Raw genomic sequence first — 19,434 nt, 5'->3', positions numbered from 1 at the left:
TTTCCTTCTGATTTGACATCACAAGAAATTATTACACTGTAATTTCTTGTGAAGTGAAAGAGACTTGCTGATGACACTAATAATAAAGTGTTGCATGCACTTTACATACACCGTGTTGCATGCATACAACGGTGGATGCTTGGTGCATGTGCAACGGCTTCTTAACACATTATAACCCAGAATATTTCCATAATTCCTTGAAGAATTTGGGGAGCCTGATCCGGATGCCGTACGGGTGTGGGGAGCAGAACATGATCAACTTCGTGCCCAACATCTTCATCATGCAGTACCTGAAGGCCTCCAACCAGACCACCCCGGAGACCACCAGGAGGCTCCTCACCTACATGAAGACCGGTAACCTCATTATTATCTCTATCTATGTAAGGACAGTTAGCCAATATTTCTGGCTATGGTCGGTCTGAGGTCTGACAACGTGGGTGATGACTGGTCAGTACCTGCTGTCCCTCAAGCTAAGTAATGTTCTTGTTGTTTTAGATTCAGCTACTCGGAACAAAAGTTCCAAGCAGCACGGACTATGGTGATCCCGTATTAGTCATCAAAACTACGGCCCACAATGGTTCCTGGACGTGCCCATGTTTATAACCTGAGTTAATGCTAAACGCGTTAGTTTACTGTGAACAAGTGTGGGCCGGAGTTTACATGTGCTTCAGAACAACTCTGGCTGCCTCGTCAGCAAACTCTAACAATGTGGTATACGTCTCTTATTGATATCGTCGTCAGGCAGAGAGCCCGTACTTGGGCTTATTCCAGGTCCCCCGTAGACAACTATAGCTAACCCTGGTGGCTCTACTACACTTTAGAAACTCTCGAGTACCTATTTACTGCTAGGTGAGTATCTAATTACTGCTAGGTGAGTATCTATTTACCCTAGGTGAGTACCTATTTACTGCTAGGTGAGTACCTATTTACTGCTAGGTGAGTACCTAATTACTGCTTGGTGAGTATCTATTTACTGCTAGGTGAGTACCTAATTACTTCTAGGTGAGTATCTATTTACTGCTAGGTGAGTATCTATTTAATGCTAGGTGAGTGGATTTAGGTGGATTTACACCTATTTACTGCTACTTGATTACCTATTTACCGCTAGGTAAACATCGTGCGCAGGGAAAAAATGTCCAACCGTTTCTGTCCGACCTAGAGAATAAATCCCGAGGTTATTAACCAAATACGTAGACCACTGTGCTAACAATAAGCATTTGAAACTACACGAACCAAACTAAGGAAGGGAATTATCAGAAGATAGCGCCAAGTCATCACGACTATATAGCACTGGGAAGGGGTCGGGATAAGGATTTGGAATGGGACGGGGGAAAGGAATGGTGCCCAACCAATTGGACGGTCGGGGATTGAACGCCGACCTGCATGAAGCGAGAACGTCATTCTACCGTCCAGCCCAAGTGGTTGGGTACCAAACTAAGGAGGTATATGCTAATTATCACAATGATTATAATTGATAAAATACCTTTATAACGCCGAAATTTGTACTCTACTGTCGATGGCATCCAGAGTGTGGAACACCGCGGGGACCAGATGCCGGGTTACCACTTGATTGGTATCTGACTGGCTCACCGTTACAGCTGGCTCATTGTTACAGCTGGCTCAGTTAGAGCTAGCTCAACGTTACAGCTGGCTCGCCGTTACAGATGGCTCAGTTAGAGCTGGCTCAACGTAACAGTTGGCTCACCGTTGCAGCAGGCTCAGTTACAGCTGGCTCACCGTTGCAGCTAGCACAAAGGTACAGCTTGCTCACCGTTACAGCTGGTAGGCAGTGGCAGCTGTAACGGTGGCAGCTGGCTCATCGTTATTGGAAATTATAACAGAGTGTGGAAGTAGGCTACAGGGCAGACACAGCTTCAGAAGAGGAATTTCAAGATTTACATATCGTGAAAAATATGGTGAAGTCCAAGCTTTTATAATGGTAGATTTTAATCACTACACAATGGATTTTGGGTGAATCCAAAATCACAAGCCGAAGAGGAACAATTTCTTGGCCTGGTACAAGACTCATATTTTTTATTCAGCACGTGGTACAGCCCACACAAGGCAGCAACACTCTGGACCTTGTGCTAACACCAGAGGAGGTCGTGGTCGATCAAACTCAGCAAGAGGAGAAGCTCGCCCCGTAATATTCTAAGATAGAACACAATTATAGAAACCCATATAAAGGTCTGGAACGATGACGTTCTAGACTGCTTTCGAGGAGTTCCTGTATGATGCAGTTCCTGTATCACAGAATGATACAGAAACTGCAAAATATCTCTTGGTAGTCAGAGACGTGAAAGTTTCGTGGGGAAATTTAAAAAATTTAACACTGAGCTTGAATCTGAGTGAGTACCAAGAAGGAAAAGTAAAAGGAGGAGGTGGATGACGGGTTGTCACCAGTGCTATAACAGCAAGGCAAAACCTCTGAAAGAATTAAGAGTCCACCAGGAGGCACACGGGTTGACACATATAGAAGGGCTTTTATTTCTCTGCTCAGGGCACAAGAACAGGTAAAAGGAACTATGAAAGAAAACTTGCTCAAAATATAATGAAAGATCCAAAGTATATTTATGCCCACCAGAGAAGTAGAATAAAGACAAAAGACTCGATAGGACCCTTGGAAGATAAGTCCAACCAAATTTCAATTAATGATAAAAAGGCAGCCAACGTATATGAATACTTTACATCAGTGTTCACACTAGAAAGGTTAGACAATTTAAAAAATGCAAACAGATGTTTTAAGCAGAGGAAGAAAATGAATTAAGCAATATTCCCATAACGTGCAAAACAATCAGGAAGACCGTCGAAATACCCGTCGAAGTCCTGGGTAAATACTGGTATGGAAACATGTTTGTTGATTTGTGTTACAAATTTCGGGATACCGTAACAGACGTGTAGATCACTTAATTGTTTCTAGTGCAGGTGAGACATGTATATGGCTATTGGCTTTCTGTTGCTTCTTTAATTTTTATACTTTTGTTATAAGAGCGTGTTGTAGCGACTAGTTAATGTATTAGTTAGCGATAATTACATTAGTGGCTGCCTGCAGGGTACCAACGGGAGCTCCTCTACCGTAGAGGTGACGGCTCCTTCAGCGCCTTCGGCAACGCTGACGACTCCGGCTCCACCTGGTTGTCGGCCTTCGTCCTCAAGTCCTTCAGCTAGGCCCAACAGTTTACTGTGGTGAGTGGACCTCCTCTTGCTGTGTTTTACATTACCCTACACTCAAACATTCATTCTAAGCCAATTGTTTCACGCCAAGCTAACTTGAACTTCCTAGTGTAAATGGCGGTCAACAGACGGAGCCCAACAGACGGAGCCCAACAGACGGAGCCCAACAGACGGAGCCCAACAGACGGAGCCCAACAGACGGAGCCCAACAGACGGAGCCCAACAAACGGAGCCCAACTGAGGGAGCACAACAGACAGATCCCAACAGGCGGATCCCAAAAGACGGAGCACAACAGACGGAGCCCAACAGACGGAGCCCAACAGACGGAGTCCAACAGACGGAGCCCAACAGACGGAGCCCAACAGACGGAGCCCCAGGAGTTTGACTGTTTTGGGTGCAGTGGCGAAGTTTTGTACGTTCGACCACTGCTTCTATAAGTACTACACAATTGTTAATATCGCATTGTATTTCCACACTCTAAGCACCCTAAAGCGATGAGACCAATTCATCACTATTGACTGAGCAATCAGCACAATAATCTAGCAATATCCTCATCACAAATGCGGCCACTGGGACAGGTAGACTGATCGTATTGCTCATGACGGCTGAGAAGGTTCTGAGGCAAGACTGATCTTTTGAAATGCTAGCAGTAGGTCACTAGAGACCTGTGTTGGTAACAATAATAAACATTTTATCTACTGAATGGATTTCCGGATTGCGAGATGTTTAGGTCGATACCCAGCCCACACACCTGATACCCAGCCCACACACCTGATACCCAGCTCACACACCTGATACCCAGCCCCACACACCTGATACCCAGCCCACACACCTGATACCCAGCCCACAAACCTGATACCCAGCCCACACACGTGATACCCAGCCCACACACGTGATACCCAGTCCACACACGTGATACCCAGCCCAAACACCTGATACCCAGCCAACACACCTGATACCCAGCCCACACACGTGATACCCAGCTCACAAAGACGGAAAGACTTTGACACAGTATCTCATAAAAGGATGATGCATAAGCTGGAGAAACTGGCAGGAATAACTGGTAGGGCGCTCCAGTGGATAAAGGAGTACCTAAGCAATAGGAAGTAGAGAGTTACAGTGAGGGGTGAGACCTCAGAATGGCGTGAAGTCACCAGTGGAGTCCCACAGGGCTCTGTACTTGGATCTATCCTGTTTTTGATATACGTAAATGATCTCCCAGAAGGTATAGACTCATTCCTCTCAATGTTCGCTGACGACGCCAAAATTATGAGGAGGATTAATACAGAGGAGGACAGCTTGAGGCTTCAAGAAGACCTGGACAAGCTGCAGGAATGGTCGAACAAATGGCTGTTAGAGTTTAACCCAAGCAAATGCAATGTAATGAAGATAGGGGTAGGAAGCAGGAGACCAGATACAAGGTACCATTTGGGAGATAAAATACTTCAAGAGTCAGAGAGAGAGAAAGACCTGGGGGTGTATATCACGCCAGTCCTGTCCCCCTGAAGCTCATATCAAGAGGATAAAATCAGCAGCATATGCCAGGTTGGCTAACATAAGAACGGCCTTTAGAAACTTGTGTAAGGAATCTTTCAGAATATTATATACCACATACGTCAGACCAATCCTGGAGTATGCGGCTCCAGCATGGAGTCCATGTCTAGTCAAGCAAAAGACTAAACTGGAAAAGGTTCAAAGGTTTGCCACCAGACTAGTACCCGAGCTGAGTGGTATGAGCAACGAGGAGAGTCTACGGGAATTAAATCTCACTTCGTTGGAAGACAGAAGAGTTAGGGGGGACATGATCACCACATTCAAGGTTCTCAAGGGAATCGACAGGGTTGATAAAGACAGGCTATTTAACACACGGGGCACACGCACTAGGGGGACACAGGTGGAAATTGAGTGCCCAAATGAGCCACAGAGATATTAGAAAGAACTTTTTTAGTGTGAGTGGTTGACAAATGGAATGCATTAGGAAGTGATGTGGTGGAGGCTGACTCCATACACAGTTTCAAGTGTAGATATGATAGAGCCCGATAGGCTCAGGAACCTGTACACCTGTTGATTGACGGTTGAGAGGCGGGACCAAAGAGCCAGAGCTCAACCCCTGCAAGCACAACTAGGTGAGTACAACTAGGTGGTGAGTTCACACCTGACACCCAGCCCACACACCTGACACATAGCCGACACACCTGATACCCAGCTCACACACCTGATACCCAACCCACACACCTGAAACCCAGCCTACACACCTGATACCCAGCCCACACCCCTGATACTCAGCCCACACACCTGATACCCAGCCCACACACCTGATACCCAGCCCACATACCTGACACCCAGCCCACACACCTGACACTCAGCCCACACCCCAGATACCCAGCCCACATATGTAAAAATTAAAACACGACGACGTTTCGATCCGTCGTGGACCATCACACATAATGGTCCAGGACCGACCCATACAGCAGGGATTTTTAATTTTCAAATGTTTGGGTTTGGTATTTTTTCTTGAGAAGTAATTACTGAGCTGCGGTAATACTATCAATTAAGCACCCAAACGCTGCTAATTGTCGTTGAAGCAAATAGCAATAACTTTCTTACTCCTGTCTTATTTGGTGTATACTGTATACTACTTCCTGAGTCTGATTGCTGTTGGTAATTGCAGATTGACAAGAATGATTTGAACCAAACAAGCACTTGGCTTCAGTTTAATCAGAGAAAGGACGGTTGCTTCAACAACACTGGTAAAGCCTTCAGCAAGGCCATGAGAGTGAGTATTTTTCTCATGCATAACACCGATTGAATGAGAATCATTTGGAGAAATGTGGGAATTTGAACCATCATTCTGGTGAGTCCCAAACGCTCTAGAACGCCAGGTCACATCCTGCATTGTTATAAATTATTTCCTTTTTGTAATATTACGCTATTGTAATTTCTTTGTTTATTGGTTTAATGTTAAAAATAAAAAAAAAGACGTTCAATAAATATACACCAGTATTATGAAGGAGACTTCAACAAGTTCCATATACATAATGCTGGAATAATGTGATCTGTCGTGGCATTACTCTTTCATGCCACACATGTCACACATGTGTGATATGTCACACGTTGAAGGCTAAAGTCTCATTTATGTGGGACTTAAATGAGAAAATTAAATGGACTGGAACTTAATAAATGATACTTTAAAATAAGAATGCAAAATAAATGAACTTATAATTCCTTAGCTTATACAAAGTCCTGCCAATCCTCTTGTCTTAGGATGCTATGTGGGCTTTACTTACTAACACCAGGATAGTGATGGAAGAAACACAATGTACCTGTTGGCATTTAAAGCACATCAGCATTGTAGTTTACAATGGATTACATGATAAAACACAGTTCAGTGACTCTAAATACTGGTTCTCTTTTAGTATCAAAAGTTCTGAACACTACACAGTCTAACCTCGCTCTTAAACTGCATACCCAATAACTGAGATCATGTCTAGTATTTATAACAACTAGTTATATGATACAAGCAAGATATTATATGCAAATATGCAAGCACTTATGATAAATTAATTATAAATGTGATAGCAATTGATAATTTATGCAGATGAATTATATATATATATATATATATATAGATATTTGTACATATATTCAGAACAAATTGTAAAGATTAAGATAGATGTTCACTTGATTGCTTGATTTTCCCTCTACATAACGATTAACAATTTATATGAACATATTAAGGTCATAAGAGCATGCAATTTACCAATTTACAACCTACAAACACTTAATATCTGATGTTTGTAACTAATAATTATCCAGTTATTAACTGTAATTACTATAATAATAATAATAACTGTAATAACTAGTAATAACTAGTAAATAACTAATTATAACTAGTTAATACTAATAACTAGTTAATACTAATAACTAGTAATAACTATTATAGTAATAACTATAATAACTAATAACTATCCAAATTGAGAATTGATGCCCAACTGACCAGTTTCCAGATTATCTCTTTCCTGATGAGATTAGCCACAGTATTTTAATGATATAACCGCATTGCTGCAGTGAATAGATACACGCTGTAGAGTTTTTTATGAGGATTAAGCTATCCGTGGTAGTGGTGAGCGGTCAACAGTCAACACATGCTGGGGGGTACCGCTCTCTACACTCGTATTTAGATACATGTATCAGTAATTTGTTCTGATTTATAGTTCACCACCTCCCTGAGTGTCTTAGGGAGCTATTCTGGTGATAATTAGATTGTTTGTGCGGGGTTAATCTTATTATAAAAGTCTCAAGCATCGTCACGTGTTCACTCTGTATGTAAACAATGGGTTCTGGGCCTCAAGGCGCTCGTGGACGCTTGCTCTCGGAGGTAGCTCCTCCCTCTCTCAAGTGATAGAGGCCAACATTGAATATGGATTAATAATTGTTAATGTCTAGACAGATTATTGAGATCAATCGGGATTGAAAGATGAATATGTATTGGATCTAATGATTATAGATAGTACTAGTGGTACAGATTAATTCTTTATTTAGAACTTGAAAACACATCACAGGAAGCCCAAAACATGTTGCAATGGTATTTCAATTAAGACAGCTTCTTATTGAACCTTATAGATTCTTGAAGATACACGAGCAAAGTCACGTAGGCATCCATAGGCGTAATGGTGGACGTGACCGTTGTGGTATTGTCGTGTAGGATCTAATAGATGATTTTGATATAATTCTGATGTAGGACTCAGATGTATGATATAGAAATAATTATTCTGATGTACTTCATTTCTATGATTATAATAATGATGTAGTTGGCGGAAATTTTCCACACACTGAATGTTAACATACACAATAATCATTTGAAGCACCTTTTTTCCGATCACATGTCTTTCAGCAAATCTCTCCAGAGATTTTTCCCTTTGGTTTGACGTTCTGGACTCTTCATGCGTGGAGTTTCTTACTCTGATCTTTCGCCATCTGTATGGCGAGCTATAAATAAGCTTAAGAATCATAACTGCCTCATTTGTCGCAGTGGCAGTATAAGGTTTCACTCATTTGTATCATGATTTGTCTTCAGTTTTGGTGGTCCTCTCTCTTTTAATCTTGGTTGTTTGTTGGTCAACATCATGTGCTGAATACTGTCGCCTCTTTGTAATTCGGTCTAGGAGGAGCTACTTTTGCTGTCCTTCGAGGTCTATACTATCTCGACACCATTTTCCAAATTGTCCCGTGCAATTGTTCACCTTTGGCCTGCTCATTTTACTCCTTGACCATCTTGGTCTCTGGATCAGGGTTTTGTCGTCTCGTCTGTTCTCGGTTGTCCCTTTCGTCTATGACTTCTCATTGGAGGTCTTTGTTTTTGTTGGGCATTGCTTCCAGTTGTGGTGTTGAGAAGCTTCTCGCTCTCCTCTGGAAGTGTGCGTTTTGGTCTTTCGTCCATGGCGTATTTTTTCCTCAGTTTTTTTTTTTTTTTTGGTCAGATTGAGACGGTTGGCGTTCAGATGGGTCCTTTGGTTATTGGTCCTTGATTTTTTTGGCAGGGAGTGCATCCTTTGTTGTCTGATTGCAGCACTACACGGTTTTGTATTTAGAAAGCCGCAGTGTGTCTTTGGGCACGTGTTATTTGGGACCTTGCGGCTTTGGCGACAGTATTTTCTAATTTTTCGTGGGCTTCGTTTTTTAAGGGCTCTTTGGATATACCACGAATCATTTCATTACCTGGTTTCCTTAGTCCCCTTTGAGCTTGTGTTGACCTTGGAAGGAGTTTCCCTCATATATGTCAAAGATCTACCTACCAAAGGTGGGCTGATCTTTGCTCTCCCTGGTAAGTCCCATTTTTAGCTTTTCAGTGGTGAGTTACAGGGAGCCACAGTTCAGCCCCTCCTAGAAAAACTGCATTATATAAAATAAAACCCCTCCTTCTGAGGGTCATTGGTGGGCCCCATTATTTTTTTTTTTATTTTTTAAAAATAAAACAAATACCAGAACACACAAAACACAAAAGAAATCGGTACATATATAAAATAACAATGAAGAACAGTAAACAGGGACAGTAACAGGAACAGTAAACAGCATCAGGAACAGTTAAAAACAAAAAAAAACATACACAAGCGACACATAAAAAATATAACACAATACAGGGCATAACCCCAATATCCCGACACGGGCATCATAAAAAACAAAAGTCTAAACAGAACACAGATACATAGTAACACATAACAGAACACAGAAAAATACATAAAATAAAGAGCATAAATAACATAAAACACACTCTCAACCGAATACAGAAAACAGACACATAACAGACGTGGATAAATGACCACGCACACAACGCCAACCACACCACGCACACACATTAACAAAGGAGCACAGGACAAACACACAAGGCACAAAAATATATACATAGAGACAAAAGTACAGAAAACCCTGAACACGCACACGAAACACCCACGCAAACAACAAGAAAAATACACACACAACCACCCACACCACAACTGCACACCACACACCAACATAACACCCAAATACAAAGAGCACAGGCCAAGGCGGACGAGGACCAAAAAAAAACTGAAAAACTAAAAAACAGAAAAACTCAGGTCCACGCAGAAGCCGAAAACAGCCCCCAAACCCACACTCCCCATGCACACCGACACACTCGGTGCCCGGAGGCACGAAAACACACCACACGCGTACAGCAAACCACAAGGAAGACACACACAACCACATGCATCCCCCGCCAAGGAGGCCCAAAGGGACGGGGAAGGGAACACACAGCTAAAGCAACCCCTTGAAACCTCCTCAACCCCCCAAACCCATAACAACGCCCCAACCGAAGCACTCAAAAGCAAACCACTAACATAGGCATACGTAAACCACTAACCAAACTCTGCAGGAAAAGCGCGTTGCAACCACCACCAGGTAAACCACATGCACCCTCACAAAAAAAAAAAAAATGCAAGTGACCCCATAACCCTCCCGCCTTCCAACCCACACACAAAACACATAATCCACAACCAAAACACAGCGTTTTGCGCACCCTCTGCGAACAACCCAGAAAATGCAAGAACAAAAACTGCAAAACACCACTCCGACACTCTGGTCCACAAAACTCCTCCAGGACATCCTGATACCAGGCAACCCCTGCAACTGGTCACAAAAATAAAAGACATTCACCTGCGATTCACTAAAGCCACAGTGCACACACGCCGCAGAATCACGCAAGCCAAGCAAACAAAACCACTCATTTGTCACCAGCGACAAATGCAGAAACTGCAACATTAACTCCCGCTGCTGAGGCGCCAAAACTCTCCCCCTCAAACACGACCAGATGCCACCCCAATCCAACACGGTAACAAGTCCTCCGAGGCAACAACACCCCATATATAGCCTTACACGAAAAGGAAAACAAAAAAAGGAGGACGGCAGAGCGCCTAAAGAACCTCCACGGCCCAAGAATAAACAGGGGGGTAAACAAAGCCACCTCCTTACTAACCTCCAAATTAACCAAGCAAAGCAACTGAACCGAAGTAGTGTAAAGTGCGACTAGAACCGCGCGCACCAGCTGCCAGCTGGTCCTCCATGGAGTGCCAGCCGACAGGTGGAGCGCAGGTGTCTAGTCGCACAGGTTTTTGGGGGATTTTCAGGGAATTTTTGGCGCGTTTCGGACGCGTGTGAGCGTGTTGTGTTTGGGTATGTGGTCATGAAAGAGGGGAGGTCATGTTGATGAGTGCCAGGTGGTGCGCGAGGTCAACGTCGCAGCGCGGGTGTCTAGTCACATAGGGTTTTTTGGGGATTTCCCGGAAGTTTGGCGCGTGGCGGACTTGAGTGGCGGGCGAGCAGGTGCGGTCCCCCACCCCGCGCGCGCGCGCGCGCGGGTCTAGTCCTCGGGGTTAAGGTAAGTGGTCAGGAAAGATTGGAGATCTTGTTGTGTGAGAGTAAGTGGTGGAGTAAGAGGAAGGAGTGAAATGAATATGTGTGTGTTTAGCAAGTGATAGAGTAAGAAAATAGAAGGAAGATGGAGGAAGGAGTAAAAGAGTTGATCGTGAGTTAGTGTGTAGAGGAGAAGGCAATACAGCCTGTTATGTTGTTTTGGGATGGGGGCTGGATGGAGTTTCCCATTCGTCGGGAGAGAGTGCTCTGGGCCATTATGTGGTTAGACAAACCCATTGACTCCCCTACAGGAAGGTCTTAAGTGATGTTTGTAAGAAATGCATGGAAAAGACACGGGACTGTTGTCTTCAGAGTGGTGATGTTCGCCCCACGGCGGGTCCTCTTACACTGGATTCGTTAAGGAAGGGGAGCGAAGTACATACGACAGACCCACACCTGTCAGCCATCAATCAATCACTCCCACCCCCATCCCCACCCGCTCCCATACCATCAACCATTGTTCTGTGCAAAACCTTTTAGTATGTGTAAGCTATATCGTAACGTGATCAACATGGTGAGAGCAATAACGAGGGAAAAGTAAACACATTATATAAATTTTATTTCTTTATTAAACACTTAAGCGATTTACAACGATAATAAAAATAATAATAATAAGACTTCTTCTTGGTGGTTTAGCTAGCAGACAGTTGTAGAAAGACCTTCATTCAGTCCATCGAACCTTCCCAACACGCTAGTCAAGCAGTCAATCTGTAGAAAGTGGAAAAGGTTATAAGTTTTGTTGTTGTCAATGTTGTAAACATAAATACAGACATTATTGTGTTCATCATTCAATCCTAACATAAAGTATTACTCACCGCACTATCATCCTAGCCAACTTCGTCACACAGCGTTTCACACCCAGCATCACTACCGTTTAAGCAGAATGTTTGCTTACACTCAGGCATTTTCATCTGAGCGTAATTGAATTTCAACACTTTTTCATCATTCTTGCGAAAATGACCATATTTAAACGCTTCATCAAAGTGAAGCAGGGCGGCCTCTAAGCCTAGTCTGCAAAAATGATATGCAAAATAAACGGCATAATTCCCACAGAAGTAACTATTCAAGGATTGAATCCTTTTCTTCATAATATATAGGGTATAGTCTTGGAAGTAGGACATAAACTCTTCGAAATATCTTGAATACGTTCCTATTGCAGGATTGGCATAGCTGTCTAGTATAACTATCTCGCTTCTACCTTCATCCTTATTTACATAGAATGTTATCCAATGGCCCATTTTATTACGAGAACCCGAGTCCAGAGTGTTCATTATGAACACCACAGGTCTTTTTTTATGTATTTTTGTCAGTATTTTCCGTACGTCATCAGCTAGGAAACATCGTAGATAGTCTACCCTATCACCTAAATTACTTCTGATAGCCTCATTTATTTCCAAACAATTCATATTAGTATTTTATCCTCGCGTATCGCAAATAACGCGACGATCCGCGTTAATGCTGATCACACCCGTTGTAGAGCCGTAAACTAGTATGACTTTATTTCTAGCTACTCCGCGTTTAAATTCCAAAGCGATCCTCAGATTACCACTTTTTTCAATCGGGATGGTGTCATCGATATCCTCGGGTTGTAAATTAAAGGCCAGTATGGTTCCACCATTCACATATGTGTCATAAGATAATATATTGTCTTTATCGAAGCCTAAGGCTTGTAATGCTGTGTAATACAACTTGGCGCAGTTATGAGGGAAGTCACACCCAATATTGACAATATTAGTGCTATTCTGGGATATTAATACTTTACTAAGCTCGCAGTTTTCCAAATAAAGCGGGTTGCGATTATATGCACCAGACACAGCCTCCATATCAAGGATGATCATATATAAATGTTCTGGTATAACAGTCCCCCACGGCTGGTCCATTGTAATAGAGCGCTGACCTGTGCCCAATATATACGTTTTGTATAAAGTTTTATTAAAAGTATACGTAATAGGAGAGTTGTTCTGCACCATGGCTTTATTAACTGCTACTAATCCTTCAGGGTATGGCAATACCCGATCCACCCATAGACGTGTAGACTTGATATTATATTTAAAATTAGCATGTTCATTATCGCTGAGTATAAGCCACTTATCAGGTTGAAGTTCGAGCCTCACCCTGATGTCCACATTATCCAAAACGTATTCACTAACGGATGTGACATCCAGCATTAGTTTAAAACAAGTATTCACGCCACTCGTTTTCATATCAGTCATTCCGTTGCTTCTCACTAGCCGAGGCATTAGTGAAATAACCAGCTTCAATTTTACCAGGATCAACTCGGTTAAAAAACTGTGACAGTTTATCATAGCGGTTAGCCTTACACCCAGAAATCGTAGATAATAACTTTACGTATGACCAGAATGAGAATAATGAGCTGGTTTCAACTACTGTTTCGTTTAAATACACAATAGCGGATTTGAATAGAGTTTGCGATAATCCATTCACCAACGATGCGTTTTTAGCATCTCCTAAAGGCGTTATTCCATCTTCTTCGGTTAGATCAATAGTCAACTCCAAAGCTATAGATGATAAATCCACCAGTTGACCATTCACTCCCTTGATGATGAATTCCAGATAAGTGTCTGTAAACTTATTATTGACCCCAGAATTCACAGGTAATACATCCATCGTTTGTCTGCTGGCGATTGTTGATTCTACCAATCGAGGGGAAAATACTTTAGGAAAGGCTTCACTAACAGCAGCTGTATAGTATTCTAATGGCACCTGGAGGCCCAGAGCGTTATATCCGGCCATGTTCGCGCTTTAGACAACACCAACCGAGTGAGAAGAAGTTATGACAACACATCATTATATTTCGCTTTAGTAAAACGTTTGATGTTTACTAATTTTTTTGTTTGTTTATTCTTTTTCTGCACTCTTCCACCTATCATTTGCTTCCCCACTCCTTTCAATGTTTCAACCCCGCGTTTCTTAAGAGACTGTTTGAAAGTTTGTTTGTCATTATTAATGTCGTCTAGTACGTTCTGCCCCAAGCTAAGCGCAGCCGGGGCCAGAGTCCTCATGATAAAGGGCGCTGCTCGACGCGCTATCCCGCTTAAAAAGGAAAATATTCCTCCTCCACGCGTATAACGTCTACTGCTGTTGAAAATCCGTATATCATCAGTCCCTCCACCTCTAGGAGGGGTTAACAGAATGTATAATTCCTCAACAGAGGGGGGAATAAAGTGGACACGCATTTCTCCGCTTGTTTCAGACGAATGAGGTGTGGCGGGAAAGCATTGGTGTTATATACCTCCTGCAACGGGGCGTACATGCAAGACTGCTATGGTGCACCCACGTTCATCGAAATGTATTGGGTTACCATCTTGATCCCTAATAGTGATGCTGACGCTATCTATCATGTTAGTGTTAAGACGCACATATAGTTTTTTATTGTTGCTGTTATCACTTCCATTTAGGGAGATTACATCCAAAATATTTACAGACTGGTTTCCATATCTAGTAGAAGAGATTCTATCGCAATAAACACACAGAATATCAACTCCTCCTCTAGGCATTGGCGGGAATAGACATGTGTTAACTACATTCGAGGCGTACTGACGTTTTGCGAATATGTCATATTCTATTTCTGGAACTACGCCCAACACTTTCCCAAAAGCGGTTCCAAATGATAATGTAACTCTACTGATGTTTTTATGCCCCGTTGCAGAGCTAATATTCTCATCACTAATCACAGTAGTGAACTTGTTTCGATTGGAGGAAGAATCATATTTAATAAAATGCGTTCCATATTTAGCTGAAAATTGTTTTAATGACTTTCCTAAAAAACTCAGTTTAGCATTACTTGAAAATATGGCCTCTATTTCTGTATTAATCCTGGTATTAATTTCTTTTATAGTTCCGGCTAAAACATCAGATGATAATAAATGCTTTGAATGCATGTATTTCCCCTCGCTCACTTTCTCATACGTAACGCCTACACGTATATATGCCTCAGGATTATCACGCTTAATAACGTAATGTGAAGTGGGGAGGAGTAATTTTTGTAGACACATTTCATAACTCCTCCTGGGATCTAATTCTAGCTGGTTAAACAATCGATTTTGGAAAGATGCGGGGATGTTATTGGGGAATAAATGCGTATCTGATACGCTGGTGGCGTATATCACGTGAGTGTCCATCGCTCTATCTCCTTAGACTGCTTTTTGTCTAGTAAAGCCATCTACACATTACACGCTCATTTATATACACTCACCTGCTAATATACAATCCAGGAAGCTTTCCTTTTACTGTGAGGATCAATCTTGACAGTCGCCTTTCTCTTAACAGATGGAGCCTCATACACTTGACTGCTTGCCGTAGTATTACGGAATAAATCTCGCGATGTAGATGTTAGTGTGAAAAACAGTTGAGCAATGGGGAGTTTATCCGGTAGAAAAACAGATTTAAGCACAGTCATTTTATGTATAATGTCATTAATTATATGTATGCCGGATACTGGAGCCAATACATTTCCATTCAGATCCCAACGAACGATTCCAGTAGCATCATAATGGTTTAGCAAGGATCTCGCATATTCGTGATCTCTCACTTTCAACTTCAAATCTATTAAATGTTTTATGGAAGGGTTGGTATGCAACTGAGGAGGAGGAGGTGGTTTGACAGTAAGATGACGAGCAACCGCTTTCACAGTGGGGTAAGCAGGGCTGTGTGCAGCTTTCCGGTTGTCCACTATTTTACGCGGTACGAGATAAAAGGCTTTCATTTTACTTACTGAACAACCGTGTAATTAAACTAGCCGCTATCGGTAAAATAATGGATAAAATACTGCCTCCTCGTTTGCTGGTTAATATCTGTTTCTTAGTTGACACAGAGGGTTTCTTACAGGCTAGTGACCGAATAAGCAATTTATATTTTTTCAACTTTTTAACGACCTTGTCAGGCACGGGCAATTTTTTTTTTTTAAATTATTAAAAATTTCTGATAAACAATTTATATGTGGTTTCTTAAATTTTTCAATCAACTGCTTTCTCGAGGAATACTGAAGTTTTGATAATAGTTGGATCAATTCCTTGTATTTATAAACTAAGGGCTTCTTCATTATAAATGTAATATCTCAGCAGCATCAATCCATTGATCGAATGATCGATCATAACCTGCGTACCTAACTTTATACTGGAGTTTGCCAGAGACTCTGCGTTGTCCCAATACCTTCTCAATATTAAAGGTTTGAGGCAAATGTGTTGGTGTTAATTCTTGTTTATAGAAGCCACCATCAATTTCTTCCCCATTCAGATCTTTTAGAAAGTATAAAGGGATGGGTTGTCTCCGATCAATACGTGTAACTGTAAAGATCTCTCGGGTGTTCTGCTGCTTAAACCCTTTCTTAAACTTGGAAATGCGATCAGATAGCGTGATGCGTACTGTATCACCAACACTCAATCGTGGAATGACAGCTCTCTTTGATTTGCTTGGACTTTTATACATTAAATCAAATTGTTTGGCGTGTTCGCTGGGCGAGGATAGAGCGTGCACCTCCGCAGGTGTCTTCCCCTTCAATCCTCTGTGTGGGGTTAAATTATATGTTTTCACAATATCTGGTAGAGCCTGCATGTATTTTAAAGTGTTGCGCGCCGTCATAAACTTGTAAAGTTTACCTTTTAAAGTACGTATGAACCGCTCAGCGATTGAAGCTTTAGTCTCCTGAGAAAATACACTATATAACTGTACTTTCCTTGCTGCCAGCATTTTTTTCATAGCGGCGTTATAAAATTCTCCACCTCGATCAGAATTAATTTTGCGCACTCCCTGAGAATGAGGTGAATCTAGAATTAAAGCTAGAGCATTAGTGGTGCTTTTCCCATCCTTAGCGCGTAAGGGTACTACTTGGGCGTACCTGGAGAAAATATCTACGCATACGAGTAAATATTTCACTCCGTCATTATGTTTGTCCAATAAACTCATCTCGGCCAAGTCTATAGCTTGAAATAGCCGTGGTTTAGGGCTTAACACCCGACGCCGAGGGAATTTATGCGGTTGTAAATAATGCAACGTATAGGAGTCAGAGCTTTTCAGATAGTCCTTTACATCGGCTAGAGTTATACTAGAGTTAATTAATTTGGCGGCCTTATACAATCTCTGTACCCCTCCAAGCCCTCCGATAGATGAGGGGTCGTTATATACTCCTTCCAGTACATCTTTCTTGCTCACCATTGGTAAACTATCTCATAGGGCGGTTCGTGAACAATATTACCGCGTAATGTTATCGTAGATGGAGTGTTCGAGCCCAGATCTACTAGCAAATAGCCGTAGGGTTGACTAATAACTTGCTTATATAACTCTACAAATTTCTTTGAATCCACTTTCCCAAATATTTGTCGTCCGAGTGTTTCAATTTGTGACAGGTCTCGTGATTTAACCAATATGAAATGAGAAGCATTTAAACTAATATTCCTCGAATATTTACCAGGAAAAAATATATTTTGAGTAATCAATATGACGGAAACCGTGAAATGTCTGCCCCTAGTAAACATGTCTGATACGATTTTTGAATTCGCAGACTCTGTAAAAAGGTCATCGTAGATTACTAAGATATGCGAGTCATTATCTACTCGCTCTTCCACAGGATCAATAATGGTTGAATGCTCGATCAGCTTCCCTTTAATTTGTGGATCTGATCGTAATTCAGAGTAACCTCCTCCGCATATGATTATTGAGGAGAACTTGTGTTGATACTTCCTTACAAGTTTACTGCACAAGTAGGATTTTCCGCTGTTTGAATAACCAGCAATAATAACACGAGATGGTTCTCTGAAAATATCTAGATGTTCCGCATGGATTATATCATAGGAACTATCCATGATTAATGCTTCGTTAAGACTGCTAAAAACTAAGGAACTGAGGTGGTATTTATACAAACATAGTCATTTACAGGTGTTTATTCACATATTTTTTATGTACAGCAACATCATTTTTAAAACTAAACATAGTTCTTACAGTTCACAAACAATAATATTAAACAGCATAGTTCTTACAGTTCACAAACAATAATATTAAGCATCATATTTTAAAACTAATCATAGTTCTTACAGTTCACAAACAATAATATTAAACATCCTATTCATTTAGTATACAAAGTTCTAGTCATATTGGCATCCATCTTAATACTACCTAACAATTGTACAACATAAAATCTAGCGAGGGTTGAATAGTTTCTTAGCTGTAGCATCGCGTTTGCTCCAGGGATTGAATATTGGGTAGAGTCTCTGTGCTTGCTCTACTTCCTCCTCCTCCTCCATAAACACTTCTTCTTCCATCTCCTCCTCCTCTCTCACTTCTACATCCATCTCATCATCATTGTTATTGGGAATATCAGGATGACCATACGCTAGGGACTGTGTGGGGCTTAAAATGTAGCGTTTATCGTCAAATGCTGACAATCCTCTGCAGGTACTGCGACATGTACAAATCTTTCCTTGCACGTTGCGTATAGATCTCGACACATACCTGATTGAAGTGTTTGTTTCAAGAGTGTGTTGAAATGAGTCATGCGAGAGTTTCTCTTGTAGATGGTATGGTACGCCCTTACACTTACAAGTGTGCTCCCCATCATGTGTGGTGAACGAATATGTTTTAGGTCTGAGAGCAATTAACTGGTTAATAATCTTAGAGCCTATTTCAGACTTGAGCAATCCTAGTTCACCTTCTCGCGCTTTAGAGTAGGATGGATGTGTGACATTAAAATTGCTAAAATCCATACAGTCGAAGAGAGGAGACTTATTCAACTCTTCAAACACATCCTGACAGTCCAGTTTAATGATGAAAGAGTCGGTGTCTGTATATAACAGACTCGCTTTATCCCCATACGCAGGTTTGACAACATCATACCAGAACTCATAGAGTCGCCTCTTAGCAATTTGAAGTATATGGTAACCCAGATACGTAGGAGTGTTGACTAGGAGAGACTTCTGCTTGATAGTACATATCACACGATCCTTACTTAACAAAAGACTCCGCTTGAAGAATGGGTTTCGAGCATGTTTCAGGAAATGACTGCGATCTGTGACCAAATAGTGTTTGTTCCCATATTTAGATACATCTGTGAGACTCTTTCCATATATAGAGTTTGATACGAGTTTGAAAGCCTTTTTTTTTATCGCGCATTTGGTACTGGCTCGTTCACGAACATTGGTTTCAATGAAGTCTTTAAGGTAACTCTCCTGCTCGAATTCGTAGATGTCGTGAACTTTAGCTACTTCTAATCCAATGCGCATGAGCAACTGTAACAAGTCCAGACTAACGAGGTAATCTTTCTGAGGAAGGTGAGAAGCAATTAATTTAGTGTTGTTTTTAGGCAGTCCACGACTTTC

At 41.6% G+C, this 19,434-nt stretch overlaps 1 pseudogene; it reads left to right on the top strand.

Moving 5' to 3' along the window:
• The window catches only part of LOC138357662 (murinoglobulin-1-like), a 202,572-nt pseudogene that overhangs the window by 159,201 nt on the left and 23,937 nt on the right, over nucleotides 1-19,434 (top strand).

The sequence above is a fragment of the Procambarus clarkii genome, chromosome 79 (genome assembly GCF_040958095.1).
Source record: "Procambarus clarkii isolate CNS0578487 chromosome 79, FALCON_Pclarkii_2.0, whole genome shotgun sequence".
NCBI classification, from domain to species: domain Eukaryota; kingdom Metazoa; phylum Arthropoda; class Malacostraca; order Decapoda; family Cambaridae; genus Procambarus; species Procambarus clarkii.
Note: the sequence above shows the minus strand (reverse complement) of the source record. Positions and strands in the feature narration are given on the sequence as shown.